Raw genomic sequence first — 26,959 nt, 5'->3', positions numbered from 1 at the left:
TTTATACTGTGTTTTTGGTTTGCAAGATTTATACAAAAAACCAATTCCAAATTGTTCGACATTTTGTGGGGGTGGCAGTGGACCGATTTTGCCCATCTTCGAAAGCAACCTCCTCAGGGTGCCAAGGAGTATGTGTTCCAGGTTTCATTAAGATATCTTAATTTTTACTCAAGTTATAGCTTGCACGGGCAGACGGATAGACATCCGGATTTCAACTCCACTCGTCATCCTGATCATTTATATATATATAACCGCATATCTTACTATTTTATTTCTAGGTGACACAAACAACCGTTATATGAACAAAACTATAATACTCTGTGCAACATGCTGCGAGAGTATAAAAACGTGAGCATACGCTTAGGACGTATGAACTACAAATTATGCTTTCGAACACCTCGTTTGTTTGAATAGATTATTCATAATAAAAATCATGGCATCATTAAATTCCTTCATCACAATTCTACTTTATTAGCACTACTAAATCTTCCACAACAGCGTCACCACTTAGGGCCCCATTGCTCTGTGCGTTGTATACATACGTAGATATTATACATCTCATCGATACACTCGAGTATATTTGTTTTCGAAGCGCACATAAGCTTCAAAGTATCAAATAACTTAGGACAGTTGCTAAGATTTCACTATTATGCGTCAATTTGAAAGTTAAATACTGATTTTAATCACACACAATGCATCGGATTTGCTCTAGTACATAGTTGCTCGTGCAAAGAAAAATTTAATATTAGTATATATGGTATGTACATGTATTTCTTTTTTAGTATATACATAAACATCCATGTAAATATTGAAATGCCATGCAAGATTTTGAAATGTATTTCTAGTATAACACTATGTAGATATGTTAAACTTTTGTGAACACATAATTGGATGCAATACTATCAAAAATCGGATATTTCAATAATCTGTCAATATTAAGGATTCCAGTTTGGGGTTAGGAAGTAATTTCAGTACTGAGTACAAATTTTTTAGAAATTATTTGTTACTGAATAGCTTTCCTACAGGGTACAACAAAAAGCATATCTACAGATACTAAATATTCTCGTAAATATTTCTTTCAATTCTTGTCTTATTGGCGTTTGTTAATTGTATATGTTACGAATTTCTTATTTTAGTTTGTTTTCGCACGATGGCACTATTTCTACTTGTGGATAAATGCCTGCTTCCGTTGTGCCGACCTGCAGCTGAGATGTGGCAAGCTGCCTACAAAACTGATTTAACATAATTATATAAAAACATACATACATATGTACTTATGTAGCTGACTAAAAATTTGTATCATTCTTAAAATAAGTATTTGGAAATTGTTAGTAATATCAGAAAATCTATTAGAAATAGGGCTAAGACGATATTGTACCTTTGGCATATATTTCTTAAATTTTTAAAATATATGTATTCACTGATGCCCAATTGATACTGATTGGATGATTGACGTCGTCAAAAATATGCAATTCTGTTATTTGCGAGATCTGTAATTAACGAGAATGAATTGCATTTAGGCAGATTTCCGTTCGATTAGGATTTTTGGTTGCTAACGACTTTAATACTTATAAACTTATTTTACTTATTCTTTTCTTAATTACTTTACTCTTAAATAAATAATAATTTAAATTTAAAAATATCGACCCAATTTAATTATTTTTTACGTTTTTATAGCAATTTACTATATCCTAATACTGTTATGATGAATAATTTGTGTTAATTTGATTGACTTAAATTAGTTATTTCAGATATATAGAGATTTTTAACATTCGGCTAGGCCCAAACTTCATTATTTGCTTAATTCTTTTTTTTACACAAATCTGTCATCGTATTATCAGCGAAATTTTTCCAAGACAAGCCCTCATCCATCAATACATTTGTATTTGTGATGTGTTGTGTAAAAATAATTATTTATTATTGGATTAAGAAGAAAATATTGTTTGTGAAGTACTTAATTTCTTTTATACGGCTAGGCTAAGTAAATATTTCTATTTTGACACACATCAATATGTAGTCCCGGTGATGGGTTTCTTCTGTTTCTACTATGACTAAGATTAATGAATCTCCGAAACACTTTTCGGACACTATTATTATTTTAGTTATTTCAACATAAACAATTTTGTAGATTTTTTAAATTTCTGTGAACGTAATGTAAATAAGTTCATGTTCAGCAATACATAAAGAAGAAATATTAATTTATTTTTGTACTCTCGCAATACGTTGCAAAGAGAGTATAATTGTTTTGTTCACATATCGGTTGTTTGTAACGAATCAAAACAAAAGCGTCAGAATTAGGTCTCTAATTGTTAAGCCCCCAGGTACCAAATATTTATGGAGACGTCAATGTCAATGCCTGTTTTCCAAAAATATCGGAAAATCTTCTTAATGAAATTCATAGGACATACATATAATATTTTCCTCTTAAAAATAGGCCCAGGTACCAAAATTTTTAAAATATGGTCAATCAGCTATCATATAACTAATATAAGAGTTTTTTAATTCATTATACTCTCGCAACAAAAGTTGCTAAAAAGAGTATTATAGTTTTGTTCACATAACGGTTGTTTGACACCCAAAACTAAAAGAGTTAGATATAGGGTTATATATACCAAAGTGATCAAGGTTGAGGAGTGGAGTTCAAATCCGAATGTCTGTCTGTCCGTCCGTCCGTCTGTGCAAGCTGTAACTTGAGTAAAAATTAAGATATCTTGATGAAACTTTGCACACTTATTTCTTGGCACCATAGGAAGGTTGCTTTCGAAAATGAGCAAAATCGGACCACTGCCACAAAATGGCGAAAACCGAAAACACATAAAGTGCCATAACTAAGCCATAAATAAAGCTATGGAAATTAAATTTGGTATGAAGGATCGCACTATGAAGGGGTATATTTGGATGTAATTTTTTTTGGGAAAGTGGGCGTGGCCCCGCCCCCAAATCGGTTTTTTGTATATATCTCGCAAACCAATAGAGCCATATAAATCAAACTTTCTGCAGTCGTTTTTTAAGCCATTTCCTTATACAGTCCAAAAATGACAGAAATCGGATAATAACCACGCCCCCCTCCCATACAAAGGTTGGGTTGAAAATTACTAAAAGTGGGTTAACTCACTAACCAAAAACGTCAGAAACACTAAATTTCACATAAGGAATGGCAGATGGAAGCTACACTCAGATTTTTTTACAAAATGGAAAATGGGCGTGGCGTCGCCCACTTATGGGTCAAAAACAATATCTCAGGAACTACTCGACCGATTTCAATGAAACTTGGTTTATAATAGTTTCCTTACATCCCAATGATATGTTGTGTGCGCACAACCGCGCCTACTTCCTATATACCAGAACTTTGAGGACTATCTGAATCGCTTACTTTACAATATATAAAGTAAGCACTAGTGAAGATATCGGTGCAGAGCTTTGCAAAAATACCATGTTTATAGTGTGGCAGCCCCATTCTAAAAATCGCCGAAATCGGACCATAGGTTTTTAAGGCCCCATATATCGAACACGAGGGCCTCGGTGCTTCTAACCTAATATTATGGTTTCCAACTTTCAATGGACTTTATGCACTATATATGACGAATATGTGGGTCAAATTGTGTATTATTAATATAAATAAATAAATTGCGAGAGTATAAAATGTTCGGTTACACCCGAACTTAGCCCTTCCTTACTTGTTTTTAATTCATTTAGTTTTGTTTTGATACCATATTGACTGTAAGATATCAACACATGTATGTATGATCCTGGCAATACAAGTACTATGGCTTAGTGATGAAAACGGTTTAAATCGGTCATGCTGGTAGCCTCTTTGCCAAATATATTGGTAAAATTGTGATTTAAAACGACGTATCCTTATATTTCCCTTATACAGGCTATAAAGTTTCCTAAATAATTTCGCACAAATATGTACTAAATTCGGTTGAAATTGATAGTGTAGTTCTTGAGATATGGTTTTTGACCCAAAAGGAGTAAATTGGAATAATTTTAATTTACAAATGTTGAAAATACAGCTTCAACATAGTCTAAATATGATCAATTAACGCCGTTATATTGTTGTGGAAATTCTTCGATACCGTCCATTTGCAACACCAGCCCACTAAGGAAAGATTAGATATCTAAACTTTCGTCTTAAACCCGTCAAAAACATTATGATCCTGTAGGTTGTTAAATCTTCTTCTTAACTGGCGTAGATAGCGCTAACGCGGTTATAGCCGAGTTCACAACAGCGCGCATCTCTCCTTTGGCCAGTTTGGCGCCAATTGAAGGCAGTCCTTAGTCCTTCCATCGGAGTGGAGGTCTCCCTCTTCCTCGGTTTCCACCAGCGGGTACGAACACTTGCAGAGCGGGAGCACTTTCGTCCATTCGAACAACATCAACAACAGCGTAGCCGTTGTCTTTTTATTCGCTGAACTATGTCTGGGGTATTTGCCGTTGCCAATGTTTAAGGGACCGTAAATCTTCCGCAAAATCTTCCGTCTAATCGGATGTTGTCGTCCACGCTTCAGCACCATAAAGCAGGACGGGAATGATGAGGGACTTGTAGAGTTTGGTTTTTGTTCGTTGAGAGAGGACTTTACATTTAAATTTCATACTCAGTCCATTGTAGCACTTCTGCGTTGCATTTCAAGGCTAACATTATTATTGGGGTTGATGCTGGTGCCAAGGTATACGAAATTATCTACAACTTCAAAGTTATGACAGTCAACAGTGACGTGGCAGCCAAGACGCGAATGCGCTGACTGTTTGTTTGATGACAGGAGATATTTCGTCTTGTCCTCGTTCACCACCAGACCCATACGCTTCGCTTCATTATCCAGTCTAGAAAAAGCAGAAGTAACGGCGCGTGTGTTGTTTCCAATGATATCAATATCATCGGCGCTGTACACTCTTATAAAAGATTGCACCTTCTCTATTTAGCTATGCTCGTATTATTTTTTCCAGCAACAGGTTAAATAAATAACACGATAGAGAGTCACCCTATATGAATCCTCGTTTGGTACCGTTTTGGAGTTGCTCAACGTCAGCTTACACAGCCGTATTATTTTTGCAGGGATACCAATTTCAGACATAGCGGCATAGAGGCAACTCCTTTTCGAGCTGTCGAAAGCAGCTTTAAAACCGACAAAGAGATGGTGTGTGTCGATCCTCTTTTCACGGGTCTTTAACAAAGTTGGGGTTTCTCATCCGAGTCCGTTGCTTCCTGTTCATTGGAAATTCATCCTCCCGTAGGGTTTTAAATACATATATTTAATCCTTTATCTATCTCGATAGGAGTTAGAATATCACAAATTGTGATATGGTAACATTCAAACAAATTTTTCGAATTATGCCCATTTATTATACAACATGATCGTTTGTGAAGTACTATATTATTATATAATCTTATTAGAATATTATTGGGTATCTAAAGTAAAATATCTAAAGAAATCTTTACTTAAAGATAGAAATTTGGAATAAAGCCGACAATAATTTCAGAGTGATGAATTTGTGATAAAATTCTTTAAATTCTCTGCAAAATAATTAAAATATATTTATACATTTTTGATTCGCCACTTCTTTGTTTCTCTGTCAGCTTCACGCTCAATTGTTAAGAAATTTACATGTGGCACCAACAACACATTTATTCAGTCGAATTTAGTACGAGAGAGTATGCGGATACCTTATTAAAATTACACAACCTCTTGTCATTCCTTCTGTGTTTTATTATGTCAATGTACCTTATTTATTGCAGTTGTTTGTTCGATTCGCCCCTCTCACGTTTTGGACAAACTTGAATTTTTACATACAGACATAAACATTCCCGCATATGTATGCTTTATTTGGTGTTTAGTCAATATTCAATATATGTATTGCGACATTCGATTCTTATATGATTATATGATTCTAATAAATTTAGTGAATATTCCCGCGTATATACCATAAATACACTCTATGCACATATGTACAAACACATACAAACTACTAACGCGTACGCACAAAAGGCATATTATATTCGAATTTACTCCCAAGGGAACTCAGGATAAATTAGTGATTTTATTTATAAACCCAAAAGCAATGCCATAAACACAAAATAAAGCCGAGAAAACGAAGAAAGGTTGGAAACTGGAATTAATAAGGACAGAGAAGAGGTGAAGGATCTTACCGGTTAAGATATTTTGATACTGCTCTTTGGACTTTTCTTCAGATGCGGTTGTCTTTTCTTGTATTTGCTGGTGATTTTTTGCACGAAAATATAATTACACCCAAATATTTTTCTTACGTTCACTCGTACTTACATATATACATATGTATGTATGTATTTATTTAGTTAATAGGTCTAGTAGTCGGGCATCGACGATGACAATAGTTGCAAGATTCGCTGTCGTGAAGTTAAGGTTTTGTTTATATTGTCTTTCGACCCGGGCGTGCATGTATTATTCAGTATTTGCATTTTTGTAGCCTAACTAAGTTCTTTCCGCAGCTACAATGGTAAATATAGAAGGTTTATTTAAAAAAAAAGTTGCGAAAGCGGTTATCACCAAATTCGCAAGTATAATATGTATATGTATGTAAGTATGCATATAAATGAACTTTTTTACTCATTTGTGTATGTATGTAAATATATACATATGTACATGTTTGTTAAAAACGTATAAGTTGACGTATAATTTCAAGGTCTTCAGAGTACTGTAAATGTGGATCAACTTTTTACTCGTAACATAATTGCACGCAACTCATTGCGGCACATGCACTTATGCGGAACCAGATAAACTACATACATATAAAAAATACGTGTGTGTGTGTGTATTTGTTGTCTATTTCGATACCAGCACGCTTCAACAATCTTCGATCGAAACCGCTGCTGTGGCCACATTTTCGAGCACCATCTTCTTCCCTCTGTCACACTTCACTCAATTCGAGTTGTTGCCTGGCAATGCCAGCGTGAATGATAATTAATGCGCCTATGCAAATGGAAATAAGGAACAAATTCAGTCACGTACATCCAAACACAATTCTGACTATAAAACTCATGTGGGTGTTTATGCAGTGTGTGGACAAGTACAAGTGCGTGATTATTGGATAATATTCGGCAGTACCCAATAACTACACTTCAACAGACCGAATGAAATTCACATTTGAGTATAATCTTACTTTACGAATTCTATGCGTAATTGCTTTTTTACCATATACATATGTATGTATGTATCTAGTATATAAAGAAATATAATTAAATTAGGCTCTATACTTAAAATGAGTTTTAATGTGAAATAAAATAAATCTTTTTGGTCCAATCGCAAAACAAAAATATTAATATTTGTCCATTCTATAGCTGTCAAAGCGTTGAAGAGAAGTCAATAGAACAAGCTTTGCAGATGTTCCAACTTACAGGTAGCACTTGTGGTGCAACCCTGCACTGAAAATACTTTTATGCATGCACAATAGTGTTGCGCTATCTTCTTTGGTGGATAAATACTTACACCCCAATTGTTTTTTGTGCAGTTAAAAATAGAAATGCGTGAACAAAAATCATTTATTAGAATTAAAATATAAAAAAAGAACTATGTTGAGTAGTTATGAATTATTTCTCATAAGTTGGGAGGAAAGCTTGAATGTCGAATTAATTCGAAGGCTAATTAGAGATCGTTCCATATACTTGTGATGTACGCTAAAAATTAAGACGAGTAGCCGAGTGGAGTTGAAATCCGGATGTCTGTCCGCCTGTCCGTGCAAGCGGCCACGCGGTACAAAGGTTGTGTTGAAAACTACTAAAAACGCTTTAATTCAGTAAGGAAAACCAACAGAAACCTTAAATTTCATTACAAAGAATGTACGAAAGAGCTGCACTCAAATTGGTATACACAAGTAGAAATGGGCTTGGCTCCGCCCACATATGCGTCAAACACCATATCTCCAAAACGACTCGACCAATTTCAATGAAATTCGGTTCGTAATATTTTCCTGGAATCCAATTGATATGTTGTGAAAATAGGGCAAATCGGTTCACAATCACGCCTACTTCCTACATACCAGAACTGTGAAGATAATCTGAATCGTTTATCGTTTAAGTGGGCGACGCTACGCCCATTTTCGATTTTGTAAAAAAATCTGAGTGCAGCTTTCATCTGCCATTTCTTATGTGAAATTTTGTGTTTCTGGCGATTTTCGTTAGTGAGTTAACCCACTTTTAGTAATTGTCAACCTAACATTTGTATGGGAGGTGGGCGTGGTTATCATCCAATTTCTTTCATTTTTGGACTGTATTAGGAAGTGGCTAAAGAAAACGACTGCAGAAAGTTTGGTTTATATAGCTCTATTGGTTTCTGAGATATGTACAAAAAACTTAGTAGGGGGCGGGGCCACGCCCACTTCCCCAAAAAAATGCCCCTTCATAGTGCGATCCTTCATACCAAATTTTATTTCCATAGCTTTATTTATGGCTTAGTTATGGCACTTTATGTGTTTTCGGTTTTCGCCATTTTGTGGGCGTGGCAGTGGACCGATTTTGCTTTTCGAAAGCAACCTTCCTATGGTGCCAAGAAATAAGTGTGCCAAGTTTCATAAAGATATCTTAATTTTTACTCAAGTTACAGCTTGCACAGACGGACAGACGGACAGACAGACATTCGGATTTGAACTCCACTCTTCACCCTGATCACTTTGGTATATATGACAAAACTATAATACTCTCTTTAGCAACATTTGTTGCGAGAGTATAACAACCCATTCAATTATATATTAATGTAAATTAATTTTTTAATTGTATTTACAATTTCTTCGCCATCTTAATATATATGTATATGGATATACTCAAAGCTACAATCTATAATGAAGAAACTAGTTTTGTCAGTAGTCTGCTTTTGACATATTTGGATACTATGATGTTGATTGATAGTAACAGATAATATTAGCCACTGGCGATCAGTAGCCTGTCAAATTCGCCAGTAGCCTCTCTAATGTATTTTTCGGGCAACGGTAGGGTAAGGCGACTCGATTCAGGCTATTATAGATACGTAAGATGGGTGTTAATCTGCGTAGTAAAATTGTGTAACTCCTTATTTTTGAGCAGTTCCCATGCCCCCGCTTTCTTTAATCAATTATTTCAAGTTAAAAACATTAAACAAATATGTCCTTTGAGCCATTTTGTACAATAAAACTTGTTGTTGTTGCTTTCCCATGTACATTTTTTTTACAAACGAGCATGCACAAAGATAGCGTGCTGAAAAGTGACCAATCGAATACAGTATTGTAATTAACTCATGTGTGTACACAAATTTACATTACGTAAGATAACTGTCTATTAGCTATCGTTAAATAATTTAGTTTGATGTACATATGTATTACTACAACTTCTAATACTACTAATATGGGATTGATTTGATTTGATTACAAAGCTAATCAGAACTTCTCCTCTTGATATGATTAAAAAAATAATACAAATCGGTCCATACCAAGTCCTAATATATCGAATATGAAGATCTCCGTCCCCCTGGTTGATCTTAATGAAGAGATCCTTCCTTCCTTCTTTATATGTTTTCTATATGTATATATCATATTAATGAAATGAAAAACCATCAACTTTTTTCACTTATGAAAAGTATTAGTCCCAACAGATTCAATATTACATTTTGATTTATAAGCTCTTTGACTATATGAATAATACTGAGATTTACTGTAGTATATTATAAAGTGGTAATAATAAAATAGACAAAGAGTGTGATAGCGACATAATAGGGGTATGACGATTAGACAGATTTCGTCACATAAAAACATAAAAAGAATCTGTATGTTCGAAATTCTATTTGGATAACTCACATTTTACCAATATTTTCGGTATAAAAATCATTCACCAAAATATACTATAGCCAATATTTTACTGTATTAGAGTTCAAGTTTTGCTAAGATATCTTACTGATATGTATGTATGTAGTTGTAGAAACCATTTAGCCGGTTATAGCCGAATCGACAACAGCGCGCCATTCATATCTTTCCTTCGCAATTCGGCGAGAGTTGGAAATCCCAAGTGTAACCAGGTCGCTTTCCACCTGGTCTTTCCAACGGAGTGGAGGCCTTCCTCTCCCGCGACCAGCCACCAGCGGGTACTGCATCGAAAACTTTCAAAGCTGGTGTGTTTTCGTCCTTGCGGACAACATCTTTTTATTCGCTGAACTATGTCAATGTCGTCGAATAAATCGTACAGGCCATCGTTCCATCGTCTGCGGTATTCGCCGTTGCCAATGCTCTGAGGACCATAAATCTTAGGCAAAATTTTCCCCTCGAAAACTCCTAGTTTACAGATATATACGGTATAAAACCAACCAAAAGTTTGAACTTTTTTATGCCAGGTATTGCTTAATTTCATCAATTTTTAACATCAGAGTACATTATTATTAGGAAAGCATTAAAATATATCTGCACTAAGTTCAACATGTTCTTTCAATCATAATCATATTCTAATAATCCTATTTTTCTTTAATCCAATTTCAATAATGATGAGTGGTGTCACACCTTGTCTGAAGGAAGCAATTGCCTCAAAGCAGTTAGCTAATAGGAGAATAATTATGTTACATCAGGACAACGAAAGGCTACATACATATGTATATTGATAGTGACTCGCTAGAAGGGTCTTTTTATTATTGTGGTGAGGACAAACTGCTGTTTTGTACTATTTTTATACTCTCGCAACAAAAGTTGCTAAGAGAGTATTATAGTTTTTTTCACATAACGGTTGTATCAAAATGATCAGGATGACGAGGTGAGTTGAAATCCGGATGTCTGTCCGTGCAACGGATAACTTGAGTAAAAATTGAGATATCTTAACGAAACTTGGAACACGTATTCCTTGGCACCCTGAGGAGGTTGCTTTCGAAAATGGGCAAAATCGGACCATTGCCACGCCCACAAACTTTTAAAGTGTCATAACTAAGCCATAAATAAAGTTATAAAGGTAAAATTTGGAATAAAGGATCCCACTAGGAGCATATTTGGATGTAATTTTTTTGGTAATGGCCCCGCCCTCAAATCGGTTATTTGTATATATCTCGCAAATCAATGAAGCTATATAAACCAAACTTTCTGCAGTCAGTTCTCTTACGTACCCCATCACACACCATGAAAATAGTTGAAATCGGATAATAACCACACCCACCTCCCATACAAAGGTTTGGTTGAAAATTACTGAAAGTGGGTTAACTCACTAACGAAAAATGGCAGAAACACTTACATAATTTTACAGAAGAAATAGCAGAGGGAAGCTGCACTCAGATTTTTTTGCAAAATGAAAAATGGGCGTGGCATCGCCCACTTATGGGTCAAAAACCATATCTCAGGAACTTATCGACAGATTTCAATGAAATTCGGTATATAATATTTTCCTGACACCCTGATAACACGGATAAAAAATGTTCGAAATCGGTTCACAACCACGACTACTTTCCTTATAAATAATACAGAGGAAATTATTTTCTTCTAATAATGAGTCTCTCTTCCAAAAAATATTAAAATTGGGTCATAACATATCCAAGCTCCCATATACCTAATTACAAAAAGGTTTTCAAAAATGCGGTGGGCTTTATTCCGCAATATTCGCAAAATTAAGTGAGCGTATAGTCTTATTAGTATAGTCGTATACCTGGGAACCAGCATCAACAACACGAACAATGTCAGCCTCGAAATCCAGCGCAGAATAACTCTTGCCAACAGGTGCTACTTTGGACTGAGTAGGCAATTGAACAGTAAAGTCCTCTCTCGACGAACCAAAATCAAGCTCTACAAGTCCCTTATCATTCCCGTCCTATTTTACGGTGCAGAAGCTTGGACGATGTCAACATCAGATGAGACGACACTAGGAGTTTTCGAGAGGAAAATTTTGCGCAAGATTTATGGTCCTCAGAACATTGGCAACGGCGAATACCGCAGACGATGGAACGATGAGCTGTACGAGTTATACGACGACATTGACATAGTTCAGCGAATAAAAAGACAGCGGCTACGCTGGCTAGGTCATGTTGTCCGAATGGACGAAAACACTAGAGCCCTGAAAGTGTTCGATGCAGTACCCGCCGGAGGAAGCCGAGGAAGGGGAAGGCCTCCACTCCGTTGGAGGGACCAGGTGGAGAGCGACCTGGTTAAACTTGGGATCTCCAACTGGCGCCGAACTGCGAAGGAGAGAGAGAGGTGGCGCACTATCGTCGATTCGGCTATAACCGGCTAAACGGTTGCAACGCCAATCACATACAATGCTTCAACCTTTATTTCGTTAACGAGACGTGTGAATAAAACCAATTAAGGGTGAGACCATGTCCACTTTTCAAAAGTTTTGCAGTCACAGATGATCCCCTCTACTGTGATGCTCTAAGTCAAAAACAGTTCAATTTTTGGCTTAATTATAACATTTTATTACTTTATAGTTTTTAACTTAAAGGCATTTTGTTGACATGGCAAATCTATCCTGTACTATACAAAACACATTTCACGGATTTCAACGTGTATGGTCTTCCTACCTTCAACTCAACCGTTAGGGGTTACATTTACAACACAATGTAAGTCGATTTATGGATCAATATGATATAATTATAATAGTTTACGACCAGATGATGGATGTTATGTTAAAACTGTCTATATCCTTTAGGTTTCCGGCCAAAAGTATTAGGCACACCATTAATTACTGAATTTTTTGTTTTAACAAGTGAAATAATGAAGTTTTATTAGTAAAACAGTGAAAATACAATGAATTAGTGATAATAACATTAAAAAAAAAAAAATTAAAAAAAAATAATAAAAATTTTTATAAAATATTTTTTGATCTTCTTAAAAATGACAATCTTTAGTTTTAGCTTAATTTTTTTTTTAATTCGTTTCGTTTTAATTCGTTATTCGTTTAATCAACAGTTAAACACCCATGTAAGACATTTACAAAAATAAGTGGTAACTTTGATAGCCACATTTGAGAATACATGTCTTTTAATGGGGTGACTAATACTTTTGGCCAAGGCTGTATGTAATAATAAAGCGTATAAGATAATTTATGTTTTAAAAGATTTCCCCTTAAGAAGGTATTCCAATTGTGTAAGATCTATTTGTTAGTTGTATTGTATATATTTATTCAGTACTATTTGGATATACGAATAAGTACTTTTCATGATCATCAAAAAAGAAAAAGAAAAATAAAATAATAAAATAAATTAACATAATAAAATATATTTCAATTTTATTAAAATTGGACTCAGATAGTGGTAACAAATTAGTCCTGATGTGCACATATAAACTTAATTTTTTTCCAAAAGCTGTAAGTACACGTACATATATTTTCATTTAATATTTAATTAATTTAAGGTTTATTTGTTGTTAACAACGTGACGATAAATTTTCACACAGCAGTGTAATCAATACGAAAATTGGTCTTGACCAATCTTCGATAGTTTCTAATGACAGTGTCAACAAACCACAACCACTCCCAGCATTCATTCTCATTAAATTATTATTGACCAAACTACGCCGACGGCCACAATAGTGGATTAACTTGAGGCGGGGCACTTTTGTACGTAAACTTAAACCAAAAATAATGGAATGTCAATTTTGACACTGCTACTTTATTTTTTCCGAGGTTTTGCTTTTAAATCTTGTGAATTAATATAAATAGATTTATGTGTGACACTATTAAACAATATTCTCAGATAGAACTTGAAGGGCGTCCATAAAATGATTTACATTACTTTAACGACGGCAATCAAATTCGTTCACGCATTTATTTTTCACAAACACATATTCAATGGTCAACCAACCATATTGCACTTTTACATAAACTGGTTGCAGCCAACTCCCTCGCACTCAGCACCATGTGCACTGTCAAGGTTTTCACGTTCACTTTACTTTGCCTCCAGTCATTGATAACGTGTCATTTTAATTTGTCTGAGACGACACACAAAAATATGTGATAAGGAACAATTTTTTATGCGGCAATTTGCAAGCGAACCCGGTCCACCCGCGTCAAAGTCGAGGCGACTACTAAGGGCGATGCTGTCTAGCATCGTGGCTGAAGTCTTTCTAATTTCTCCTTAGACAATTTTTACACTCAGAATGGTAGACAGCAGATGAATCTGAGCATGCGCGCTCTATTTTTTATTGTAGGTAAAGCAGTTCTGCCAAATTAAATATTTCATGCTCTTCGAGTGATTAAAGGTCCATACATTTCTGAACTAGTATCTATGTACATACAATGTATTTTCAATATGAGAGTCAATTCTTCTTTTCTCTTTCGCCGGTTCTACTTCTCATACATTTTGTCTTCTACAGGTTTTGTTTTGTTGTTTTGTCTCGTCTATCTGTTGCTTCTTGATAGGAAGTCGTACTTGAACGCCACTTCGTATAAGTAATGGGCAGTGATTGTTATTGCCATACCGTAATGCTAATCGCAATTTCGTCGCCTAATTTATTAATATTTGTCAATCAGAAGGGCGGAAATAATTATATTGCCCTTTATTTCGTTAAATGTTGCACATATTTACTGATAGGCAGGATATAAAGTCTATCGAAAATTACCATACAAGTTCATCCAATTGAGATAAGTACATGGAATAATTACATTTTATATGGCAGATGGGACACAGTAGTAGCAATATTTGTATTAATGAAAAGATAAAGAATCAGATAGAGTTTTATATTAGGTTGTATGGAAAGAAGATGTGGTTGTATTCCGTTTACGATGTCGATGACATGCTATGCATTAAATTGGTCAAATCTGTATAGGTGCCAAGACAGTGGGGGCACATAATAGTGGAAGGCGCCTCGCCCATTATCCAATTTGTAAACCGATTCGCATGCAACACTGTTGTACCTTCCTTGTGGTTAAATACAAGGCTTGGACATAATCGTTATTGGGCGGTAGTTATTACCAGGTTTAACTCATGTTCAGATAGTATCAAGAAAAGTGAAACAGATGCTCCTCTCTACGCAGAAAATCTTCCGCATATTCAATATTCTCATAGTACCAAGGAACACGTGTACTAAGTTTCAACAAGATAGTTCAATTAAATTTGAATTTAACTCGTCTCATTCATTTTCAAGCGTCTCAAAACAATTATATTCTGTGTAAGAAAATGTTCAAAAAGATATGTAGGTCGTCGGTAGCAATACATTTCTCTCAATAGATACGTTTAGTGTAAAAAAATTGTGAAATAAGTCTATGTTATATGTATAAGTACTGATGGCCAAACTATATATATCAGAAGCTTTATATACATACATTGTACATATATATTCACGCATTCTTAGTATATAATGGCAATTTAAAACTTTAAAAATACAAAAGGGTATGGTCTTAATTAAAACAAATAAATGGGACTACTTCATAAGATCACAACAACATCTTTATAAGCACAATGCCAAATGATTCAATGCAGTGGAGTAAGTTAATAAATACGTGTATATGCCGTTGTATATAATATATGGTAAATATGAATGTTGGGATTTAAGGATTATGTACTGTCAATAAATGTACGAATCAATTAATCACACCAGTGCACATGGTCACAGCTACTGATTAAATAATTGGAAGTCATTGGAGTGGTCGTAGTATCAACCTATCTGAGCATGAATCCTGCACATGTGAACATTACTATTTATATATTGATGTGTATCACGATAAAAAGTTGAATAACAGAAATTTCGAATTTTGCAAGGGGTTACGTATGTGAAATGGTGTATATTATTCTTAATTGGTAAAATGTAAAACTTAAAATTACGTAACAGCTTAACATGATAGATTTATATCAGTGTGGCATAAATTAAAAACGAATAATATTTATTACAGTACTATTATAAAAGGACAGTTGCCATACGTTTAGTAGTTTCGAACATAACCTTCCAACCCCACATGGACTAGTTATTATCCAATTTCACGCATTTTCACACAACATTATAAACTGCGATCACGTATTAAACTGGAGATTAAAGCTCCTTAGAACTATGAGAGGTTGGTATTGCAGATGGAGGAAAGCGAGTCAATGCTATGTTATAAAGTGCCATAACTAAGCCAAAACTCTTACTGGTTTATATGGGTGATATTGTGAGCTAATTGTATGTCCTTATAAAATTGAATAAATAAATGTCTTTAAGCTGTTGCTGGGAAAAAAAATCGAGCTAAATAGAGAAACAACACCCGCGCCCTTAGTTCTGCTTTTTCTAGACTGGATAAGGAAGCGAAGTGAATGGGTCTGTTGGTGCTCCAGGATAATACGAAATATCGCCTGTCTTCAAACAAACAGTCAGCGCATTCGTATCTTGGCTCCCAAGTCCCTGTTAACAGTCATAACTTTGAAGTGGTAGATAATTTCGTCTACTTGAAAACCATGTCGGCAATCACTCTTGCCAGCAGGTGCTATTCTGGACTGAGTAGGCAATTAAAAAGTAAAGTCCTCTCTCGACGTACAAAAATTAAACTCTACAAGTCGTTCATTATTCCCGTCCTGATGTATATCGCAGAAGCGTGGAGGATGACAACATCTGAATGGACATTGGCAACGGCGAATACCGCAGACGATGAGCTGTACGATTTATACGACGACATTGACATAGTTCAGCGAATAAAATGACAGCGGACATGCTGGCTAGGCCATGTTGTTCGAATGACCGAAAACAGTCGACCTTTGAAAGTGTTTGATGCAGTGCCCGCTGTTGGAAGTCGCGGAAGAGAACGACCTCCACTCCGTTGAAAATACCAGGTGGAAAGTAACCTGACAGCACTTGGAATTTCCAAATGGCGCCAAATTGTAAAACGGAGAGATGAATGGAGCGCTCTGGTGGATTCAACTATAATCGCCTAAGCGGTTCTTACGCCAAATATATATGTATATTTGCGAAAGCACTAAATTGTTTTAATAACAATTTACTCGCACTGCTATACTTGCATAATATAGTGTTTGTATGTAATATTAATCTTCTTAAAGGTTTAGTAAGTAACGGGCTTGTTAAACGGCATTCTCATTGAAGCGAACAGAAAGTTTAAACATTACCAACCGCATTCATTAAAACATTTCGTTGCTCTTTTCTATTTCAATTAAATTTTCGCTGAAAATCTGAAGGTTTTCGCACGGTTACACAATCCTTTCATCCGTCTACTTTAACATTTTTTTCCTAACAGTTTGAATCTACTCGCTCAGAATTCTTGACAACCAGTCAACGAATAAACAATCAAAATGAAGAGAAAACCATTTCCTAAAAATTAACAAACGCAGGTTTGCATTTATCTAGGTCACCATCGTAACTTCCAACAAAGAAAAGAAAACAGTGAACGATAGTAAAACAGCAGCTATTCTGTGCTATGTTCGAGGTATGTTCAAAAAATAACGGCAATTGTTTTTTTTTTGGGGAATATGGAAGAAGAATTCATAAAGAAGCAACGAAGTGTGGGCTGTTGACAAACGAAAATTGTTTAGATCATAAAAACATGTCTAACCTTAGGGCCCATCCATAAATTACGTCACACGAATTTAAAGACAGAGACAACTAATGACTAGTCACGAAATAATAGATACTTAATTATGCTGCTCCATGATCGGCGTGGTACAGAGCAGCCAGTCGTCTAGCACCCAGGAGCGCAGCAGAGCGGGCAACGATATTGCCCTAAATTTTGAAATGTGATGTCACACATTCAAGGCACCTTCAAGGCGTGACGTAATTCATGGATGGCCCCTTAGCGGCTGCTACAGATAAAGTAAGCAATGAATACAGTTGAAAACTGTACCGTACTTCAGGGGCATTGATATACAGTGGAACTTCTCTAACTCGAATCACCATTTTCCACAAAAAAACTTCGAGTTAAAGAGTCTTCGAGTTATAGAATTTTTATTAAAACTTACAATTTTTCAAAAAGCTGTAAAATATATGTAGATTTATACGCAGTTTTATTTATTTACTTCGGATAAAGGTTTATGTACACATGTTAAAAGATGTATTCTGTAATTTTGATTGTTGCGGTGTACTATTGTTTGGCTCTTGACGTCTGTATCCCATGCCGTTGTTACATTCTTTATGCAGTCCATAAGTGTAATATCATATTTTTTGGTCGCACCCTTACGATATAGAGAGGCTATTTTAAAACTCTGCATCGATAGTACAATTTTAAATTTTGTGTTATACCGTGGTCGCAAAGTTCGATTTATAGAAGGAAATTTGTATGAAATTTGGCTTGTAATGCCCATTCAAGAGTTCGACTTATAGAGAACGTCGAGTTAAGGAAGTTTGAGTTATAGAAGCAAATTTGTACGAAATTTGATTTCTAAACGCCATTGCCAATTCAAAAGTTCGAGTTATGGAAATCTTCGAGTTATGGAAGTTCCACTGTACTTGCATATAAATACATAATAAAACAACAATTTTATTATTAGATTTTTGGACAATTGAAAAGTAAAATTCCCTTTATTTTTTGAACGAGATGTATATGGCTTAGTATGTACATATGTATGTATGTACAAAGTAAAGTAAACGCGGCATACATATTTATTTAAATGAAAACTTGGCGCACATTTACGTACGTATATTCAAAGCATATCAATTTCTACTCCTCCTTAGAATATTTTAATTTCATTTTCCATAGGCACTTAAATCGGAGCATACATATGCCTAAATTTCAAAGCTATGTATATGATTAGTAATACTCATTTAACATCGCAATTATATATCAAGTAAGGAAAGGCTAAGTTCGGATGTAACCGGACATTTTATACTCTCGCAATTTATTGCTGTATTTTTGTAACGATAACACACAATTTGACCCATATATTCGGCATAAAGCCCAGTAGAAAAACGAAAATCGTCATATATACATACATATGCTCACTTAATTAGGCTAAGATATTACACATATAAACCGATTTATAAGCTATTAAGCCCATCGTACCATAAGGCACTGAGTTCTTCATAATCGATATACGGGGCATTGAAAAGTTATAGTCCGATTTCGACGATTTTTTCACAAGTGATGCCACGGATCATATACAGTATTTGTGTAAAGTTTTATTTCTTTATCTTCATTGGTTCCTTATGTATATCTTATAAAGTGAAGGAATTAGATGGAATACAAAATTGAGTTATATATGAAGTTGTCGTGGTTGTGAATCGATTTCATACATTTTCCACACGTGTCATCAGGGTGTCAAGAAAATATTATGTACCGAATTTCATTTAAATATGTCGAGTACTTCCTGAGATATGGTTTTTGACCCATAAGTGGGCGATGCCACATCCATTTTCAATTTTGTAAAAAAATCTGAGTGTAGCTTCTTTCTGCTATTTCTTCTTTAAAATTTAGTGTTTCTGACGTTTTTCGTTAGTGAGTTAACCCACTTTCAGTAATTTTCAACCTTTGTATGAGAGGTGGTTTTGGGTGCTGCTGGGATCAAGGTTTACAACAACATAGCATTTTATTACACTGCGACAACAACAACAACAAGCGAATGCTTTTTGTGTGAAACTTGTAAAAAATCGTCCGATGTGTAAATAGTTTTGACTACCTCTGTACATTAGGAACCAATGTAGATAGCGGGATAAAACTTTACACAAATACTGTATTTGAGCTTTGACATCACTTGTGGAAAAATTGTCAAAATCGGACCATGACTTTTCAAGGCCCCTGATATCGAACATGAAAAACTCAGTACCTAAGGGTAATTCTTCACCGAAAATATAGGTAAATATATTTTAATGTAGTTCATTCCCTCTGAATTTTAACTTATAACAGTTTGTCTCTGTACCAAAAATGGTTTAAATCGGGTCATAACTTCCCCAGATCCCATATACCTAATTATAGGTAATATACAATTAGGTGATCGTATAGCCTTCGATATTTTGTATCTTGGTGGTAAAAACGACGTTAGGCTTTCCACGTAGCGTTCATGATGCACGTCTTTTTAATAACAGCGAATTGTCAATTGAAGCACATCAATTTTTTGGAGGAGGTGAATGGATGGCAGGTGACAGTGCATATAAATTATCTAGTACTGTTATATTACCATTTACACAATTCTAGAAATTTGACACTAAGCCAAAGGAATGTTTTTAACAAAACATTCAATCGATATAGAATTCGAATTGAACATTGTTTTGGAATGCTGAAGGAAAGATTTGGTAGTTTAAAAGGCTTAAGGCTCTAAATAAAAAATGAACATGGTATAAGAAAAGTTAACAAATGGATTCTCTGTTGTGCATTGTTACACAACTTTATACTTCAACAAAACGATTATTTCGATTACCAACCTGAAGAATCGGAGCACAATATTAACGAGTCGTTATGGGAACCAAATGCTCGTACCAATGTAGGGGAGATAAAGCGACGACAAATCTTTGAACTATTAATGAATCAATAAATATCTTATTTTAAAAATTCTTTGCTTTTTTATTTTTTCAAATAAAATTCAATTTCTTTACATTTTTTCATAAACAAGTAACATAAGATATTTGACTAGAAATAACTGTTAATACGGATAAAGTAAAAACAGCAAGGTGGACCATATTCACTAAGTCACTATTAGTAAAACAAACCAACAAATGTATTAAGAAGAAAAAGTCAAAATGGAAAAAATCTTATATTGGAATACAGATGATTACATTTTTGCAACTTATGAGCAATTTAAGCTTTTCAATCTTTCGTGTTCCAATCTGACTTTTTCCATTTCTACTTCCATTGCTTTCTCCAACCGTAATTTCTGCAATCGAAAATTGTTTTCCTCTCTGTCTTTTTATACTCTCGCAACCTGTTGCACAGAGTATTACAGTTTTGTTCACATAACGGTTGTTTGTGTCACCAAGAAATAACTTGAGTAAAAATTAAGATATCTTAATGAAACTTGGAACACATATTCCTTGGCACCCTGAGGAGGTTGCTTTCGAAAATGGGCAAAATAGGTCCACTGCCACGCCCACAAAATGGCTGAAACCGAAAACCTATACAGTGTCATAACTAAGCCATAAATAAAGTAATGAAAAAGCAATTTGGAACATAGGATCCCTTTAGGGAGGGGCACATTTGGATGTAATTTTTTTTGAAAAGTGGGCGTGACCCCGCCCCCAAATAGGTTTTTTGTATATAACTCGCAAACCAATAAAGCTTTATGAACCAAACTTTCTATAGTCGTTTATTTCAGCCATTTCCTTATACAGTCCAAAAATGAAAGAAATGGGATAATAACCACGCCCACCTCCCATACAAAGGTTAGGTTGAAAATTACTAAAAGTGCGTTAACTCACTAACAAAAAACGTCAGAAACACCAAATTTTACATAAGAAATGGCAGAATGAAGCTGCACTGAGATTTTTTTACAAAATGGAAAATGGACGTGGCGTCGCCCACTTATGGGTCAAAAACCATATCTCAAGAACTATTCGACCGATTTCAATGCAATTCGGTATGTTTCTTGACACCCTGATGACACGAGTGGAATTTGGGCGAAATCCGTTCACAAGTACGTCTACTTCCCATATAACTCAATTTTGAATTCTTTTGATTCGTTCACTTTATAATACATATATACATTAGGAACAAATGAAGATAGCGAAATAAAACTTTACACAAATACTGTATTTGAGCTGTGATATCACTTGTGGAAAAATTGTCAAAATCGGACCATAACTTTTCAAGGCACCTGATATCGAACATGAAGAACTCAATGCCTAAGGGAAATTTTTCACCGAAAATATAGGTAAATCCCTCAGATATTTTAATGTGATTCATTCCTTCTGAATTGTTTTCTTATAACAGTTTCTCTCTATACCTGCAATGGTAAAAATCGGGTCATAACTTCCCCCAGATCCTATATACCTAATCATAAGTAATATTAAATTAAGGGAGCGTATGGTCTTCGATACATTGTATCTTGGTGGTGAAAACGAATGAAATTAGGAATAATATTACGATAGTATAAAATGTTCGGTTACACCCGAACTTAGCCCTTCCTTACTTGTTCAAATTCCAATTTTTTCGTTGCTCTCTAGTGAGGGATGAGGTCATATGAAGAAGTTCACGCAAGTGAAGAAAGTTTTTGATCGCCATTCACTTGGTATTGGCAAGGAACGTTTCTTTTGCATATGACTAAAGCAGCTCACGACTTCCGGTTTATACCAATTATCCTCTGTGTAGTCAACAGACATCCGTTTGAAGGCGAGCTAAAGTGAGAAGGCAAGTCCCGCTTCTGCAGTTGTGCGTAGGGTTTGGGACCCACCACAAAAAAAAGCCTCTCCAATGAAAGACCAAATAGAGCCTCGGAAGAGAAATCCCACTTTTGATGACGACCCCTGCAAACTTTTAAGGATCACGATTTGATGGCATGCACCTGGAATGCCCGGACCCTTAATTGGAAAGGTGCCTCTGCCCAGCTGGTTGATGTCCTCTTACAACTAAAGGCTGACCAAAAGTGGCCAAAAAGTGCGATGGACGGGACAAGGACGGAAGAAGGTGGGTCCTTGTGACATCTACTACAGCGGCCATATAAAAGAGCGCAAATTTGGTGTTGGATTTGTGGTGGGAAAGAGACTACGTCGCCGAGCCCTGACATTCACACCGATGGATGAACGTCTAGCCACAATCCGCATCAAAGCGAAGTTCTTCAACATATCGCTGATTTGCACCCATGCTCCAACTGAAGAGAAGGACGATGTGATCAAAGATGCTTTCTATGAGCGCCTAGAACGCACATGTGAGCGCTACCCCCGTCACGATGTCAAAATCATGCTTGGTGATTTTAACGCTAGGGTGGGTAAAGAGGGTGTCTTTGGCACAAAAGTCGGAAGATTCAGCCTCCATGAGGAAACAACGCCAAACGGCCTGAAGCTGATCGACTTCGCTAGGGCCCAAAATATAGTTGTCTGTAGTACCAGATTCCAGCACAAGAAAATTAATCAAGCTACCCCCTGATCCCCTGATCGGAACACGCGCAATCAAATATATCACGTTATGATAGACGTAGGACATGTCTCCTGTGTTTTTGACGAGTGTACGCTCCGAGGTCCAAATATTGACTCGGACTATTATCTAGTAGCAGTAAAGATACGCACTCGCCTCGGTGCAGCAAAGAACGCCCGCCAACGAACACAAGGAAGGTTCGACGTCGAAAAGCTGCAATCACAACCAATAGCCGAGCGATTTTCTACTCGAGACTCATTTGCAGACGTAAAAAGAAAGAGGCCGAAATGCTGGCCGACATGGATAATGCTCGAAAATTTTATAAAAAGATTAGACGATTTGCAGCAGGTTTCAAGACCGGAGCATTATCATGTGCGAACCGATTGGGTAATCTGGTAACGTATGTCCAGAGCATACTGGGGTTATGGAGGGAACACTTATCCGACCTGCCGAATGGCAGTGAAAGTACAGTAGCAGGAGATAGCGAACCCGATTCCCCAATCGACGCCGATAGAACAGATGATTCATTGCCCGACCGTGAAGAAATTAGAATAGCAATTACTCGCTTGAAGAACAACAAGGCAAAGGGCGCCGATGGATTGCCGGCCGAGCTATTCAAATACGGCGACAAAGAACTGATAAGGTGCATGCATCAGCATCAGGAAGCATGCCTGACAATTGGAATCTCAGTGTGCTCTGCCCAATCCATAAAAAGGAGACACCGCAATCTGCACCAACTACCGTGGTATAAGTCTCCTCCTTATCGCATATAAGGTCCTGTCGTATTGTGTGAAAGTTTAAAGCCAACCGTCAACGAACTGATCGGACCTTATCAGTCTGGCTTTACACCTGGAAAATCCACCATGGACCAGATATTCACCATGCGCAAATCTTGGAAAAGACTCGTGAGCGAAGAATCGACACTCACCACCTTTTCATTGATTTTATAGCTGCCTTTGACACCACGAAAAGGAGTTCGATCTATGCCGCGATGTCTGAATGTGGTATCCCTACGAAACTAATACGCCTATGTAAACTGACATTGAGCAATATCAAAAGCTCCGTCAGCATCGGGAAGGACCACTCCGAGCCGTTCGATACCAAACGAGGCTTCAGACAGGCTGACGCACTATCGTGCGACTGCGATGATATCATCGGAAGCAGCAACCGCGCCGTTTGGTCTGCTTTTTCCAGACTTGATAAGGAAGCGAAGCGTATGGGTCTGGTGGTGAACGAGGACAAGACGAAATATCTCCTGTTATCAAACAAACAGTCACCGCATTCGCGTCAACGCAAATCACTCTTGCCAACAGGTGCTACTTTGGACTGAGTAGGCAATTGAAAAGTAAAGTCCTCTGTCGACGAATCAAAATCAAACAAGTCTCTTATTATTCCCGTCCTGATGTATAGCGCTGAAGCTTGGATGATGACAACATCCGATGAGACGACTCTTGGGGTTTTTGAGAGAAAGGTTCTGCGCAAGATTTATGGTCCTCTTAATATTGGCAACGGCGAATACCGCAGACGATGGAACGATGAGCTGTACGATTTATACGACGACATTGACATAGTTCAGCGAATAAGAAGACAGCGTTTACGCTGGCCAGGTTATGTTGTACGAATGGATGAAAACACTCCAGCTCTGAATGTCGATGCAGTATCCGCTGGAGGAAGCCGCGGAAGAGGCTCCGATGGAAAGACCAATTGTTGGCGCCAAAAAGCAAACAGGAGGAATGCTCTGGTGAATTCGGCTATAATCGCTTAAAGCGGTTCCTACGCCAAATATATATATTGTATATGTTCCAACTTTTTATTTTGGATTTCGAAAAATAATGAAAATGGATTGGAGCTGCTATAAGATCTTTTCGTATTTGTTTTTGATGTAGATGTTGATTGATAAATTGCTGGTGGCTGAACACTTATGCGACGTCCAAATATCTCGTGCAGGTCTTTATAAATAAGACATATTCTTTTTATGTATTCTTCCACACTATGAGGATCGCCACTTTCATGTAAGCCTGCAGCAGTCTGGCCTTTCCACTTGAGCGCTGATAAAAAGTCGCTTTCAAAAGCTTCATTTTAGTTCTCATTATATTCCATTTAGGAGGATGGGATCATGTGTAGAAGTTCACGCAAGTGAGGAAAGTTTTTGATTGTCATTCACTTGGGAGTGGCCAGAAATGATTCTTCTCCACATGGTTCAAGCAGCTCACGACTTCCGGTTTTAGACCAAGTACACTCTGGGTAGCCAACAGACATCCGTTTGAAGGCGAGCTAAACTGAGAAGGCGAAGCCCGCTTATGCGGTTGTGCGTAGAGTTTGGGACCCACCACATAAAAACACCCCACAATGAAAAATCTACGAAAGCCTCGGATGAGACACCTCCCTTTTGATGACGACCCCTGCAAACGTTTTAAGGATAATGATATAAGGGCATGCACCTGGAATGTCCGGACCCTTAATTGGGAAGGTGCCTCTGCCCAGCTGGTTGATGTCCTCATACGACTCAAGGCTGACGTCACCGCCATCCAAGAAGTGCGATGGACGGGCCAAGGACGGAAGAAGGTGGGTCCTTGTGACATCTACTACAGCGGCCATATAAAGGAGCACAAATTTGGTGTTGGATTTGTGGTGGGAGAGAGACTCCGTCGCAGAGTCCTAGCATTCACCCCGGTGGATGAACGTCTTGCCACAATCCGCATCAAAGCGAGGTTCTTCAACATATCGCTGATTTCGGAAAATTCAGCCTCCATGACGAAACATCGCCAAACGGCCTGAGGCTGATCGACTTCGCTGGGGCCCGAAATATGGTCGTCTGTAGTACCAGATTCCAGCATAAGAAAATACATCAAGCTACTTGGCTGTCTCCTGATCGAAACACGCGGAACCAAATCGATCACGTTGTGATAGGCGGAAGACATGTCTCCTGTGTTTTAGACGTGCGTACGCTCCGAGGACCAAATATAGACTCGGACCATTATCTGGTCGCAGCGAAGATACGCACCCGCCTCTGTGCAGCAAAGAAAGCCCGTCAACAAACACAAGGAAGGTTCGACGTCGAAAAGCTGCAATCGCAACAGACAGCCACGAAATACTCTACTCGACTTGCACTCCTGCTCTCTGAGAGCACTCATCAGCATCTCGGTATAAGGGAACTGTGGAACGGCATCTCATACTCACTGCGTACCGCTGCAGCCGAAACAATTGGTTTTCGGCAACGACGAAAAACAAGCTGGTACGATGAGGAGTGCCGTCTCGCAGCGGAGAGAAAACAGACTGCCTACCTCGCAACGTTGCAAACGACCACAACACGTGCGGGATGGGATAGATACCGAGAGCTGAAGAGGGAAGCGAGACGCATCTGCAGACAAAAAAAGAAAGAGGCCGAAATGAGTGAGTACGAAGAGCTTGAGAAGCTGGCAGACAGAGGTAATGCTCGAAAATTTTATGAAAAAATGAAGCAACTTAACGAAGGTTTCAAGACCGGAGCATCCTCATGTAGAGACCAAGGTGGTAATCTGGTAACCGATGTCCAGGGCATACTGGGATTATGGAGGGAACACTTCTCCGACCTGCTGAATGGCAGAGAAAGTACAACACCAGGAGATGGCGAACCCGATCACACAATCGATGACGATGGAACAGATGTTCCATGAAGAAATCCGAATAGCAAATACCCGCTTGAAGAAGAACAAAGCAGCGGGGGCCCATAGATTACCGGCAGAGCTATTCAAATACTGCGGCGAAGAACTGATAAGGTTCATGCATCAGCTTCTTTGCAGAATATGGTCGGAAGAAAGCATGCCTGATGATTGGAATCTCAGTGTGCTCTGCCTAATCCATAAAAACGGAGATCCCACAATCTGCGCCAATTACCGTGTGATCAGCCTCCTAAATATCGCACACAAGGTTCTGTCGAGCGTACTGTGTGAAAGACTAAAGCCCACCGTCAACAAACTGATTGGACCTTATCAGTGTGACTTTAGACCTGGAAAATCAACAACAGACCAGATATTCACCATGCGCCAAATCTTGGAGAAGACCCGTGAAAAGAGGATCGACACACACCACCTTTTTGTCGAT

The 26,959-nt window shown here is 37.2% G+C and overlaps 1 protein-coding gene across 2 annotated transcripts in view; it reads right to left on the bottom strand.

The window, feature by feature from the left end:
* Nucleotides 1-14,002, bottom strand: part of LOC105220019 (tyramine/octopamine receptor) — a 28,439-nt gene extending 14,437 nt beyond the window's left edge. Inside the window, exons 1-2 of one of the 2 annotated variants that reach the window (XM_029045556.2) lie at nt 13,767-14,002; nt 6,149-6,466 (exon numbers count right to left, since the gene is read on the bottom strand). The gene's annotated coding sequence lies outside the window, so the exon portion shown is untranslated. The remainder of the gene's footprint in view (nt 1-6,148; nt 6,467-13,766) is intronic. The other variant, XM_011196395.3, reaches the window with a different exon arrangement.
* Nucleotides 14,003-26,959: the final 12,957 nt, after the last annotated feature.

This window comes from Zeugodacus cucurbitae, chromosome 4 (assembly GCF_028554725.1).
Source record: "Zeugodacus cucurbitae isolate PBARC_wt_2022May chromosome 4, idZeuCucr1.2, whole genome shotgun sequence".
NCBI classification, from domain to species: domain Eukaryota; kingdom Metazoa; phylum Arthropoda; class Insecta; order Diptera; family Tephritidae; genus Zeugodacus; species Zeugodacus cucurbitae.
This window is presented reverse-complemented; position numbering and strand designations above follow the sequence as displayed.